The following is a 16,031-nucleotide window of genomic DNA, read 5'->3' on the forward strand; positions in this document are numbered from 1 at the left end:
CTGTGCCATCCTCACAATTGTTACACTTGAGTCCATTGTTGCTACCACTGTACAATTTCTCATTGATAATCTTACTCTTCTTTTCCTATCATCTACTTTACCAACCATGATGTCCTTCTCCAGGGATTGATCCTTTCTGATAACATGCAAAGTATGGTGAGAAGTCTCACCAACCTGATTTCTAAGAAGCATTGGAGGGCTGTACTTCTTCCAACACAAATTTGTTTGCTCTTCAGGCAGTCCATGCTACTTTCAACATTTTCTCCCACACCACAATTCAAACGCATGAGTTCTTCTATGGTCCTCCTTGTTCATTGTCCAACTTTTACAAGCATACCAGGCTACTGAAAATACTATGGTTTGGGTCAGGTGCACTTTCATCCTCAAACTGTTACCTTTGCTCTTGAACACTTTAAAGAGGTCTTGTGCAGCAGATTTAACTAATGCAATATGTCATTTGATTTCTTGGCTGCTGTTTGCATGAATATTGATTGTGGATCCAAACAAAATGTCATATTCGACAACTTTTATCTTTTCTACATTTATGGTGATGTTATTTATTGGTCCAGTTGTGTGGATTTTTGTTTTCTTTAGATTGAGGTGCAATGTATACTGAAGGCTGTAGTCTTTGATATTCAGCAAGGAAAATTGTATCATCTGCATATCGTAGGTTGTTAATGAGTCTTTCAGCTTCTCAGATTATTTATTCAGCCTAAAGATTGCATAAGTATGGTAGAAAGAAAAATACAACCCTGGGGCACACCTTTGCTGATTTTAAATCATTCTGTATTCTCTTATTCTGTTCTAACAATTGCCTCTTATCTATGTGTAAGTTTCTCATGAGCACAATGAAACGTTATGTAATATTCATGCATCTAACAACCTTGTAGTAAGAATGTTGGTGGTATAGTGGGTTACACTTTGGTCTACTAACCACAAGGTTGTCAGTTCAAATACACCAGCTTTGACAAAAAGATGTGACTTTTTGTTCCTGTAAAGACTTATAGCCTCAGAAACTATATTGAGAATTCCTACTCTGCCTTATAGGTTTGCTGTGAGTCAGATTGAATTTGCGGTCGGTGGGTTTGGTATTTGGGTAATGTCTGGTCTACTAGTTTCTCTACAGAACATTGTGTCTCTTAAAAATTCATACTTAAGGAAACTAGCTTAAGTGAGTACATAATTTTTCATCATCGCTTCTTTTCTTCCCATGAAATTTTTTTTGACTACATATTTATCCTAACAATTATTATTGGATGTTGGATTATCTCGTGGAAAAAAAATTTATATTATAGTAAGCCTGACTAACAGAAAATGCTAATAGTTCAGGTTTAATCAATAAATACATTAAAGCTTCTACTGATCCTGTAACAAATTCCATACATAAAGTTGCTCGACATATTCATTTGATGAGTTTAAGTGAGAGTATACCTTCTAATTTGTCTTCATATTTAATTATCCATTTATTCTTTTGATTCATAGGCAGTAATTTCATACTGTTGATTCCCTCTTGACCTTGTGCTTATAACTGAATCCTGAGATCTGGCTTGTGGCCCAGGAATATGTAGAAAATTGTTTATATTAGCAGCAAGCTGCCTTGAGTGCAACACTTTGATTTAACGTTATAACTGTACTAAAAGTAGCATTGCTTTCCCATGTAGTCTCTATTCTCTTCAAATCCCTTGTCATTATAACAGATGTTTGGATTATTGTTCTGTAAACTATGTCAGAATTTCAATCTCTAGTATCTGTTTATTATTCTCCAAGGGTGATATTACAAATGTTCTCATGCACAGTTAATACTTATAAAACAGTCTGTCATACTTCCCATAAAAAATTCTCAGCAGAAAGTTTTTGTTAATCAGAGTAAATATACCTAATTTTAGGAGAATGTTTTTAAGTGGATATGAGCAAATGACTTGAGCTAAACATGAGCAGCATTTCAGATCATGTTCAAGCCATTAAACAAAAAAGAATGCACACATACACACAAGATTGTATCTTAATTATTTTTAAATTCTTACATGAGGATAAGCACAGGGTTGCTAACCACAATGTTGGTGGTTCAAACCCAGCAGCTGCTCCTTACAAATTTTGTATAGAGCCACTATGAGTCAGAACCCACTCAACAACACTTAACAGCAACTAAATAAATATATTTTTTTCCAATACATAAATACACTGTTGTTCCTATTAGTGCCTGCAAAAGCCATATCTGCTGATAAAATCTCATGGTTTTGAAGTATACAAAGCTAACAAAATAAGATAATAATTGGAATAGAAGTTGTGAAGTCCAGATGCTTACCAAAATATCATAGTTTAAAATTTGTACTCAAGTGAAAAATTGTGTTACCTTAAAACATTTTTTTTTTAAGTTAACTGACAGCTTTTAAAAATACATTGTTACAGTCTGCACTATTAGTTTCCTCCAGTTGCTTGAATGAGTTATTGCAGCTTTTACAAGGACATGAAATAAAATTTCCTGAAGTGACTAGGTCCAATCATACATTGATGAACAACAAGAGCTCTGAAATATCATTTATTTGTCCTTTACATTTTTACATGTTAATTCTTGTTTTTTTAAAAAAAATTGAAATCTTATAAATAGAGTCCATATCACATAAAAGATCATGGTATCAGCTCATTACAAGATGTAAGTGTACTAATACTCTGTGGAATAATTTGTCTGGGTTTGTAGAAAACAAGATTTATAGTGAAATATTTACATTAAAATAATTTGCTTCTCTTATTTACATTACATATGTTTTTGTCTCTTTCACTATTTGAAACTTTTAGTCTTTATTGATTTTTGGATATAAAAATGATATTAAAAGAAAGGGAAGAGATGGAGGAATCTGCCTGTACTCTTTTGAAAATATTTAGAAAGAGAGTGACAGAATTCTTTAGGGAAATAAAAGGAGCGGGGCAGGGAGAGTTTAAGGAAAAGGGTCAATTAGCTACTCAATCAACCCCATAGAAAAAACTGCTGTGGTTTTTACTTCATTCATTTTGCTTTAAAGAGTAGACACAGCTATAACGGGTGGGTTCGGAGATTCTTCAAGAATACCAACATGCATCGCGTTTGCATTTAGGAATTTAAAAAACGAAGTGGGTAAAAAAAAAAAACAAGGTCAGCTTCGGAAATGATGAATGCCTTTTTGCTGAAAGCTGTACTGAACGTCCTTGAGTTTAATCAAAACTATTTGTTTTTAGTCAGCTTTGCTGTTGTCTCTTTTACTCTTGTCCACTGATAGCTTGACATTAATGACATCATAAATCATGTGAAGTGGCGGCTTGGGTTTGGTAGCATTTCAAGTGTTTGTTGAGATGTCCTGGACTATCTGAGAGGCTGGTGCAAGGTTGGATATCATTCTGGACTGAATCTTTAGTTTATGGTATTATTTGGTCTGTAAAAGTATAGAGTGCACTATTAGTGGTATAGCCCTTCATTAAAGGCTTCTCATTAAATGCAGACTTTAGGAAGAGAATGCATGAATTTATCTTTAGTTCTGTTTCTTAAATAGATTTAACAAAACCTGATTTTAAAAGTCACATTAAAATAAGGAGCTGGTCCTTTGTACTTGTCAATTCCTATGGTTATTCAATGCCTGTAGACTAAAGCAACAAAATACATTTACAGGTCACATTTGTACATTGCACAAACTACTGCAGCTAGAACAATGTGTACAATTTGAACAAATCTATCATTTACACTTTTTAAAAGACTCTTGTTAAGCATTCAGCATCATCTGTATATTGGAAATGTATTTTCTTGAAAAATGTCTAGCTTTTATCAGTTTTTTTTTTTTGGTTGTTTGTTTCAGAATGATTTCATGAGATCACTCTATGTTTTACGGTTTGTTATCTGTGTGACTGTGCTCTCAGGACATGCTTTTTATTATCATTGAATTCTACTGCTAAGGAAAGCAAAATGTTCTTTAACTATGATATATTTCATAGTATTTTTCTATATTAATATAATAAATATCATCTATACATGATGAGGATAATATACAGACAATTTGCTTCCTTATCAGGTCAATTTCTTAACAAAATGAGCAAGGGGATCTACTTTGTTTTATAAGGCAATTGGCCAAAAAAGATATCTTTTCTTCGGTCATGGAGAAGGACATCATCTTGAAAAGTACATTGCATATTGCAATATAGTATTTATAGTTCATAGTGTTCAGAAGATAGGCTAGGCAAACTATACAAACACTTGTCCTGGTTTTAACAGAAAAGGCAGTTTTTCACCTGTATTCACAGAGGACAAAATTTGATCATTGCTACACAATCCCAGGGCAAGGAGCTGACAAGAAAGACTTTAAATAAAATCAATCATTTAACAACTTGGAAAATTTAATCCTTTGGTTTTAAGCTGAATTTGGGGAGGGGGATGTTGGTATAGATTTAAATACAGATTCTTAAACTATCTCTCTAGATATTTATTACCTATTTGCTAATATGTTATTTCTCCATGTAGCCACAAAGTTACAAAAAGTAATTTTAAGAAAATAGCCTAATTTGATAAAGTATAATTTTTTTTCTTTTATCAACAATATATAGACAATTATAGGTGTGGCGCTGTGGGTTAATGAGTCAGACTGCAAAGCTGTTTGAACTGCAAGGTCCACGATTCAAGCTCACCAGCTTCTCTTTGGAAACCCTATACATGGTCGCTATGGGTCGGAATTGACTCAACGGCACTTAACAACAACAACAACAACAACAAATAAATGTTTTATAGTACAGTTTGATTATTACCTCAAATAAGATCGTTCCTCTTGTAAAAAATGATTTCCTTTTTCCATGACTCAAATGGTGACAAAATAATTCTAACAATAAACCAAATTACAGGTGAACTAGCTGTAGTTAGGGCAATATTGACCAATTAATTCATTTTGAACTGTGCCTTAGTCCTATTGAATTTTGCCAAACCTTAAGGAATATGTAGATAAGACCTTAAGGAATATGTAGGTAAGTATTTACACTATTGAATCTTTACAAAATGTTCACATTATTAGGCCATTTCACGATGTCTCAAACTGTAGTTTGTAGGAGTCCTGGTGTGGCATTGTAGGTTGAGTACTGGACCACAATGTCAGTTTGAAATTCAAGATCAGTAGTTCATATTCACCAGCTTTGCTCCTCGGAAACCCTGTATAGTGTTGCTATGAGTTGGAACCAACTCTTTGGCACTTCACACACACACACACACACACACACACACACACACACACGCACAAACACACACACGTGCACACACATTAGCTGTAGTCTATGGAGAATGTTCTAATTGAGGAGAGGTCATTCTGCACCTGTTCCCACCCAAACTTTTCTTATTTCTTTTCTGCATTTCTGCACATTTATTGCCCACAAAATGAATTAGTTTTTGTTTGTTTTGTTTTCTTAGTGATTATTTAATAGTCTTACTTTAATGTTATTTATACATGATAGAATCAGGAGGAAAATTATTTTTCTCCATACCTCTGCTTTGTTCCATAGTGAAAAGAACTAGATTTGTTCTAGTACTTCTGATTTACATATACCAAATTTACTTTTCCTATAGGGATAGAGATCATAATGTCTTGCCTCTTCCAGAAAAGAAAATGTACATCCCAATGACACATGAAATATTTGACTCACCTGGTATACAGAAATGATTGCTTCCAGGGTTGGTCTGGACAAAGTTGTTATCTTTTAATTCTGAGTGTACAATTTTTTTCAGTACTCTATGCCTAACTCTCTTAGAGATATTTATAATACATTGATTGTATACTTAGACTATTTATTTTCTAATAACATATATAAGTGCACAAATGATGTTTTCCCATTTAAAGAATTTTTTATCTTATTATTAATAAATGAAAACATCAGATTGGTCCATTCCTTTTATTTACTGAAGAGTGATTCATTTGATTCTAAAGAATTTTACTTTCTAAATTATTAACAATAAAGGAGTGATAAAATTACTTGGAGAACCCATCTCATACAGATCAGCTACCATCACCCCTCTAATGAAATTGGGAGTGTGTGCTTGCACAAGCATGTATATACACATGCTGGTATGTTGATTCATATACAAATACCTGACAGACTCAGGTAAAGTAATGGTGCAAGATTTACAGTTTCATTTATCCTGGAGATTTTAATTTTAGTGATACTTCTTGTAAACATAATGAAAAATTGGTGCATCTAGTCAAAGATGAACTAAATTCCAGGTTATATCTAAATGGTGAATATTGGAAATCACAGTGAAGGATCTGTGATATGTTTCTATCAGACAGCATCCACTAATATTTGTGTACCAGTTGTCACAAATATATCCTATCTGGATGCTAAACTAATTTATTGTATAACTAATTGTCTTTTATAATTGATTATAGAGGCATGAGTATATATAAAGTTTGATAAGGAAAATCATCTAATTTGTCAAGGATGTACTCAAATGAAATAATCATATGATACAATACACCATAGAAACTTATTTCCATGATTGTCAAATTCAATTTTATAAATATGTAGTCATAAACTACTTTTGAATAACTTTAATATATTAATGTGAAATTATACAAGAATAAATCACTCAAAAATTTTTAAATGTGTTTCTGGAGGGGAAAAGTTTCCTATTTCTTTATCTATTACTCCAGAATGACAGTGCAGATTAAAAGGAACTTCAGGAGGTAGACATTCTTCAAAGACATTCTCCTTGTGCAGTTAATTAAGTAAACCAAGTATAGGAAACTCACTTCCAGTCTCTAAAAGTAGCAAAATTAAACTGGTCAGATAATTAGCACTGGGATATAATCCACAGAGAAATTCTTGATCTAAACTTTCTCCATATTGCATTCCTAAATTTTTGTAAAATCTAAGTTGATTTTGAAAAACACAGTAAATATGATCAATTGGTAAATGAGATAAAGCATGCAACTATTTCTACATGGGTTTGTATATTTTTATATGGCTTTAGAAAACAGGCCTGCCACATATGGTAGTCCAGGTTGTACATGTATAAGAATGTCCTGCAATGATTTTAAAGGGACTTGAGATCTAGCTCCCACTCTGTTCACCACATCCTGCCAGGCAAGACTTTTTTTGTTTCTGTTAATTGAACATACAGGAGAGTGTATTTGTCTAAAGAATGAGTGTGTGTGTGTAACTTTTCCTAATTTACATAAAGGTACCATTGAGATTGTTAGAGGCCTTTGTTGAAAGACCTTTGTTGACAGACCTTTGTTTCATTAAACCATAAACCAAACCTACTGCCATGGAGTGATTCTGACTGTAGACCAGAGAAGAACTGCCCCAGAAGGCTTCCAAAACTTAAATTTTTATACCAGTTCATTGCCTCATATATCTCCCACAAAGAAGCTGGTGGGTTCAAAATACCAACTTTTTGGTTTGTAACTGGTGTGGTTCTGTAAGATACTGTACTGGACCACAAGGTCAGCAGTTCAAACTCACCAGTTGCTCCTCAAAACCCTACACAGGGTGACTATGAGTCAGAACTGACTCGATGGCACTTAACAACAACAATGACTTAACACTTAATCATTATGCACCCAGTGTTCCTTTTAGGTTCATTAAGAAAAACAACAGCCAAACTCAAAGTAAATTTTAACTCAGTTTAGGTGAAACAAATCTTGACCCTTAAGCAGCCTAAAATTAGGAAATGTATTCTACGGTACCGCAAATTCTGAATAATGAGACACCACCATTTTCCATTTCTGAACCTCTACAAATTGTTTTACTATTTCATAACCCATTGTCTTTTTAACTACTATACTTTCATTATATTTAAAACTTTTCAAATGGTCCTGAATAAGTGCGTTAACAGTTTATCCACATCCACAGAAGAGATACAAAAGCAAAGACACCCACTTCTTTCATATTCACGAAGTTTAAATAAAAATCTGAGCAGAGAAAATCTCTGCAACTGAAGAAAATTTGAAGAATGCACCAGAATTTTCAAGTTGAAGGAGTAAAAAACGTAATTTGACCTTACTTCCTTAGGTTACTGATGTATTAGGGCAAATCTTACACTAGGTCAGGGTTAACCCATAAGAATAAGCTTTTGAGCCTTGCTAATATCTTTCTGGTATGTGTCAATAATAACCTGGCTATTCTCTGGTTTCCAAATCTCAATCTCAAACACTATTTTCTATAATTACCACAGTAAAACCAAATGGGATCTTTTCCTATGTTCTAAACAAAATGTTCTTTCTTTCTTAACTTCATTAATATTTACTGACCAACTATAATATGTTAAGGTGATTGAAGAAAATAATGGTTTACTAAGAGTTTATTATCTAGATTTACCTCTATGTAACATGATACGAGTCTAGCACCAAATAATAAAAAAATTGTTTCATCTATATCTATCTACTTTTAAGAATTTCTTACATTTAGTGAAATAGCCCCAAGAATTTATGTATGTTTTCAATATGCACGTATTGAAAACATATTGGAAATTTTAAAAATATCCTTTAATATATAGGATCTATTATGCAGTCATTTATCTTGAGATTACTGGTGAGTAACAGAAAATTACAAGAGGTATATGACGTATGAACTCCAAAGTAGTATTTTACTATAAAAGCATGGAACCCTGCTGGCATATGTAATTTAATGTGCACCATGCCTCCCCTAATTCAATCAGGTCTCTACATCCTTTCTTTTATATTCCAATTGGATTCCATGTGCTAAAGCCATCAAGATTTTCAGGGTGAAATGAATGCTTGTATTAATCCTGCAATTTCCATTTAAAACACAGCATCGATTTGATTAATAAGGTTTGATGCTGAATAATTATATGGCAAATATGTAGGCTATAGGAAAACCACAGATGTGACCACCAGCAAAAGCCTTGTGGGAGAAGGGGGTCAAAGGGAAGCAATGGCCATGACTGAGGTGATGAATTCTTTGGCTTTTCTTTTTATGCAATTAACAAGCAGAGCTTCTATTAATTTGCCACCCCTAGAGCCTTGACTGGTCAGATGTGTCTGGGTCAAGGGTCATAGGGGCAAAGTAGGGGTCAGAATCACAGCAGCCCTGAAACAAAATGGGAAAACTGAAGAAATACAAATGAAATGGCTGAGTATACCTTCTGTAGGATGAAGAGGATAGGAGGGAGTGCATTTCCTTAATGTTAAGATTGCTCTTTTAGAATAATAAAAATGGTCTCTGTACATTTAATTCAAGGTAATCAATCTAAGGTGTAGTGGTTGAGCATCCAATAAAAGAAAATCAATGTGGTCTCTCTACAAGGGAAGACAAACAATGCTTGCTTTTACTAAAGGGATTATAGGTTAACATTTATTCAGTGTATTGTAATCTGATGTCAAGTGGTATAAAATCAAGCCAACAATCCATTACCACCCGTTATAAGCTAGGTGCTGATCTCATGCAAATTGACTTTTCATAGAACTTATTAAATCATTTCTGCGTTCTAGCTACGAAACATTTTTTTCTACAATGACTGAACTTCATTGGATTCTACTTCACATTTTGAATGGGGGCATAGTAAAAGACACATATTTTTCATTTTAAAGCAAAGCTCTTTTTTATATAATATTTTGTTTCCAGCTGTTAATTAATCATATAAAATGCATATAATCTGTCTATTTAAAAAAAAATAAAACCATACTAAAGAATTTGATCCAGATACTGGACCTAAGCTTGTTACCTCCCAAATCCTTTTAGTACACTTCTGCAAATGCCATTGCATAAGTTCATCTATTTTTGCAATACTTTGGGATACATTGTAATATGTTTCCAAGTGTTGAAAGAATTTAAATTTCTCTAGAACTTGAGAGAAATAATACATGTTTTACCTGTAATATGCATATTCATAATTTTAGTTTATTTCCTTTTGAGAATAAATTCTGTATTTTATATTCTAGATATGAGAACAGAAAATATTTACAAATAATATGTCTCTTGAACTAGATTATATGAGCTCCTCAATTTTGGAATTAATACTAGTTAATATGAAAAAATACCCTAAGTACACATATCCTAATGCATAATAGAATTGAGTTTCCCTGTTTGTTTTTGCAATAAGGATTTATAGTGATTACTGCTACCCTTAAAATATAGTGATCTTTTGAAGTACTGGAAGTTCATTAAATGTAATAAAAAATGGCTACCAAACCTGTCAAAGTTAACATTTCTTCTAAAGCAGCCATCCTTATTGTTAGAATTGGGGCCACTTTTAAGTGTGAGGAAAATCATTACCACATGTTTGAAAATATTGGTGATATTTTGCAGATTGTATTACTCTACAGCCTGGTACTACTTCAAAACATTTCAGAATTACTTGGTAGTAGAAAGGGAAATTGAATTTGACACTATTTTTATTATGAAAGCTAAGCTTAGTTTTACTATGCTTGCTTTGATGGAACATTTTAGCTTTTCATTTATTTGGAAGTAGAAGTTTGCCTATTTTATACTCAAGGCATTAAGAAATGTGAAGCCTATTATTTTCAACATTATCCATAAAATCTAACATCTGCACACAAATATTTTATTGTATTGTTAAATAATCCATATATGAACATTGTCGGAGATACTGAAAATTTTCAATGATAGCACAAGAATAGCTTCCATTATGTTCCATCTTAAATACTGTCACTAGAAAATGTTAGACCTAAATATTTATACTATTTCTGTTTTGTTTTTATATCACGAAACTTAATTTACTAATTAAGCCATGTTTCTTTAATTATGGTAACCACTTTTGGCTTTTTTTTGTATTACCTTGTTTTGCAATTCTTATGTAATTAAAAGAATGTTTCAAAGAACCCACTGAAGCAATCTACAAAGTCTCTTTATCATATTGGAACTAAAAGTAAATTCATTATAAATCAACCTTGTTTAAAAGGTTTTATATAGGTAACTAGTTATCTTGTCCAAATTTTAATGTTGGTCAATTTGCATATAACTTCCTAATCAAATCAAATCGAAACTTTAAAGTGTTAATATAATCTTATATCACATTGCAGACTACCTTGAATTAACTAGATATTTGGTTTCAAATGTTGAATTAACCCTAAAACTATAGATTCCTGGCAGTAATAATACAATTTAAATTGAAACCAATTTGAAGGCTACTATATGTGTGGACATAGTTATTCATATTCACACTGAATTCTAAATCTGGATTCTTTCCAGATGTGGTTTTACCAGGATTTTTCATTAGCTTTTAATTTCATATTTCATTTGCATTAATAAAGTAAAGGAGGACTCGCTTATTTCTACTGTGCATAAACTGCATATGCAATTGTTCCTTATTTTGTAGCAAAAAAAAAAAGCTTTAGATCAATAAAAGGTAATCATATACCCTCCCCCCAAAAACGCAAGTGAGACTTGCATGAAAAAAAAAAAAAAAAAGACCTAGTTTCTTTTCATTTTTATTTGTAAAAGATTAGCTTGCTTTAGGGTATCTAGATAACATGAAATCACTTCGCAACCAGAAACGATGAAGATATGAACTCTAGGCTAACAGTAATGGCAAAAATAATTTCAAACTGAAGGCAAAACCACTTCATTTTGTGCACGGTGTCTGAATGCCTTCCACTGGACTTTAAATAAAAAATGGAAAGCATTTTAGCAAATATAGAGGAGCACTGAGTATATGGCACTGAGAGGCATTTTTGATGTTTTTGCATTTTTGTGCAGAGAGACATAAAAGGTTGCCAATGGGGTATTGTAAAACCACAGTTAACAGTGAATTTTAGATAGATATAACAGTTAAAGGTGATTGAATATCAAGGGGTGAGTAGTGCTTATTATACCTGCTGTTGGGAGACTTCAATTCATTATTGTAACAGAATGAAAGCAGCATTGCTGCTATCCAGGACATGCTTGTAGTATTGATTGGGTTTCTCCAAAGTCTTCTCTTAGGATGCAGAGTGCAGTCAAACATGCACAAACATCACTCAGTTCCCTTGATTCTGTCATGTGTTTCTTGTATCTCAAACTAAAGCAGCCTTAAGACACAGGAAAAGGCTTCCTTATTTGAAGGCAGACAGGACTCTAAGCCTGACTCCAGGGGCTATGCAGATGTGTTGACCTTTCTCCCAGAGACCAGATTTTACACTCAAATTGTCATTAAAGCTCATTTTTCCCTAGAGGTTCCCAGTCAACTTGTGTGCTCTCTCCATTAGGATTAAAAGCCAGAGTGGCACCATGCCCACTACACATACTAAATAAGATAGGGTATACATAAATAAAACAGGGATGGTCTCCCTCCTAGAAAAATGGCATCATCTACAGTTCAGGAAGACAAAATCAGACCTAGTCACAATTGCACAAATATACTCCAACCAGAATTCCATAGAAATCTTGGTCTCCAGAAATGTATATCTGAAGAAGATCAATCTCTCTTTTGACTTTTCAAGACTCACTCAGAATATGTGGATTTAGAAACATGCATGTTTCCCATAGCTTCTAGACATATCTATATGAAATCTTTATTATTGTATCTATTGTAATTAAAAACAAAACAATCATGGTAGCAGCAATTTAGACTCATGGTGATCCTCAATATGCAGAGTTAGAACTGTTTCACAAAGTTTACTAGACTCTGACCATTTGGAAGCAGAACACAGGCCTATCTTCCAAGATACTTCTGGGTGAACTTGAACAATCAACCTTTTAGCTAGTAATTCAGCACTTAACCATTTATGCCACCCAGAGATTTCTCCTATACCCTTTGTGATGTTGTTAAGTACTGCCGAGTTGGTTCTGACTCCCAGTGATCCCGTATTGGACTTCCAAAGAGCAGTTGGTGGGTTTGAACTGCAGACCATGTGATTCGCCGTCCAGTGCTGAACCTACAGCGCCACACCAGGAGTCCAATTGTATCCACTTTAAAAAACATCAAAAAAACAGTTGCATATATATGTCAGAATTTACGTGTACACCATAAGGTTTTCAATGACTGCAATTTTGGAAGTAGATTGCCTAGATTTCCTTCTGAAACACCTCTGGATGGACTTGAACTTCTAAACTTTTGGTTAGCAGCCAAACTTGTTAGGCATTTGCATCATCCAGGGACTAGCTACTTATATATGCTAAATACAATTAATCTGATAGTCTAGGACCAATTTTAAAACAAGGAAAAAAAATGAGTCTATAACAGCAAGGAAGAACTGGATTGGGATCATGAATTGACAGAGAAACTATATGTACCACAAGAATCAATTGATTTAATTTTTTATTTTATTTTTTGCTCTTTTTATTCTTGCCCATAAGCTCTGGTCGTGTAGTGGTTACGAATCGGGCTGCGAACCTTAAGGTCAGCGGTTAGAAACTAACAGCCGCTCCTAGGGAGAAAGATGAGGCTTTCTATTCCCATAAGGATTTACACCCTCAGAAACCCTGTACAGGGTCGCTATGGGTCGGAACCGACTCGACGCACTTAACAATAACAATATGGTGACTAAGGACAAAATGAACAACAACAACAAAAAGTTCTCTGGTCTCTCAATGCAGCTCATTTAAATTTTTTTCTAAAGTCCTAAATGGTTTTTGTTGTTGTTAGGTGCCATCAAATTGGTCCCGACCCATAGCGACCTTATACACAGCAGAACGAAACAATGCCCGATCCTGGGCCAACCTCACTACTATTGCCACACTTGAGTCCATCGATGCTGCCACTTGGCCAATTTATCTCGTTGGGGGTCTTCCTCTTTTTCTCTGACCCTCCACCTTACCAAACATGATATCTTTCTCCAGTGACTGGTCCCTCCTGACAATATGTATGAAGTATGAGATACAAAGTTTGGTCATCGTGGCCTCCAAGGAGCACTCTGGCTGTACTTTTTCAACACAGATCTGTTGATTCTTTTGGCAGCCCACGACACTTTCAATATTCTCCTCCAACACCATAACTCACAAATATCAAGTCTTCTATGGTCTTCCTTATACACTCTCCAGCTTTCGCATCCATATGAGGCTATTGAAAATACCATGGTTTGGGTCAGGCACACCTTAGTCCTTAAGCTGGCTCTTCAACACTTTAAAAAGGTCTTATGCAGCAGATTTGCTTTATTGACTACACAAAGGCTTTCCATTGAGTGGATCATGACAAGCTAAGGACAGTGTTGTGAACTATGAGTATTCCAGAACACTTAATTATACTCATGAGGAATCTGTACCTGGACCAAGAAGCAGTTGTTTGAACAGAGCATGGGAACACTGAATGTTTTAAATTTGGAAAGGTGTGCGACAAGGTTGTGTTCTTTCACCATACTTATGCAACTTGTATGCTGAGCAAATAATACGAGAAGCTGGGTTCTATGAAGAAAAACATGGCATAAGGATTGGAGGAAGACTCATTAACAACCTGCGATAAGCAGATGATACAACCTTGCTTGCTGAAAGTGAAGAGGACTTGAAACATTTACTGATGAAGGTAAAAGAGCACAGCCTTCAGTATGGATTGCATCTCAATGTCAAGAAAACAAAAATCCTCACCACTGAACCAATAAGCAACATTCTTATCAATGAAGAAAAGATTGAAGTTGTCAAGGACTTCATTCTTCTTGGATCAACTATCAACATTTGCGGAAACAGCAGTCAAGAGATCAGACGACGTATTGCATTAGGCAAATCTGCTGAACAGGAACTTTTTAAAGTGTTGAAGAGCAAAGATGTCAGCTTGAGGACTAAGGTGCACCTGACCCAAGCCATGGTATTTTCAATAGCCTCATACGGATGTGAAAGCTGGACAGTGAATAAGGAAGATCATAGAAGAAGTCATGCCTTTGAATTGTGGTGTCGGAGGAGAATACTAAAAGTGCCATGGACTGCTAAAAGAACCAATAGATCTGTTTTGGAAAAGGTGCAGCCAGAGTGTTCCTTGGAGGCCAGGATGGCCAAACTTTTTCTCTCATACTTTGGACATATTATCAGGAGGAAACAGTAACTGGAGAAGGATCAGACATTGTTTCGTTCTGCTGTGCATGGGGTCGCTATGAGTCGGTTCTGACTTGATGGCACCTGGCAACAACAACAACAGGACCCTGAGAAGGACATCATGATTGGTAAAGTAAAGGGCCAGAGACAAAAAGAGAAAAATTCTTAGTGACACAATGACTGCAACAATGGGTTCAAGCATAGGAATAATTGTGAGGAATGCACAGGTCTGGTTAAGGTTTCCTTTTGTTGTACACGGGTTGCTATGAATTGGAACCCTCTCAATGCAACCACAACTGAAAAGTTAGCAGTTATAACCACACTGCAGCACCACGGCATAGAGTCCTAGCAATCTGCTTCCATAAAGATTTAAAGCAAGAACACCCTGTGAAATTCAATTCTATTCAGTTACTCACTGGTGGCTAAAAGTCAAACCTGACTGAATAGCAATGTTTGGGTTTCCTAGTAAATTAGAAGAGCAACAGCAAATCTGACATGGGCATATACTCCAATATCTAAATACAAATACTGGATTTGACCTGATAAGATAAGCACTAGACTACGATCCATGAGGTCCTCAATTTGAGCCCACCAACCATTCCTCAGGAAAAAGATGAGGTTTTCTGCTGTCTCGAAGATTTTTAAAAGCCTCAGAAACCCTATACAAGGTTAATATGAATCAGAATAGACATGATGGCATTTAACAACAGCAACAACAACATTTAGTATTTATCCAAGTTTTCAGTAATACTTTTACTCATGTTGTTGTTGTCAGGTGCCATCAAGTCAGAACCTACTAACAGCAAAATGAAACAATGTCCGATCCTGGGCCAACCTCACTACCACTGCCACACTCGATGCCATCAATGATGCCACCTAGCTGATCCATCTCGTTAGGGGTCTTCCTCTTTTTCTCTGACCCTCCATCTTAACCAGCATGACATCCTTCTCCAGTGACTGTTTCCTCCTGACAATATGTCCAAAGTATGATATACGAAGCTTAGCCATCCTGGCCTCCAAGGAGCACTCTGGCTGCACTTCTTCCAAAACAGATCTATTGGTTTTTTGGCAGTCCATGGCACATTTAGTATTCTCCTCCAACACCACAA

This window comes from Chrysochloris asiatica, unplaced genomic scaffold (genome assembly GCF_000296735.1).
Source record: "Chrysochloris asiatica unplaced genomic scaffold, ChrAsi1.0 scaffold00111, whole genome shotgun sequence".
Taxonomy (NCBI): Eukaryota; Metazoa; Chordata; class Mammalia; order Afrosoricida; family Chrysochloridae; genus Chrysochloris; species Chrysochloris asiatica.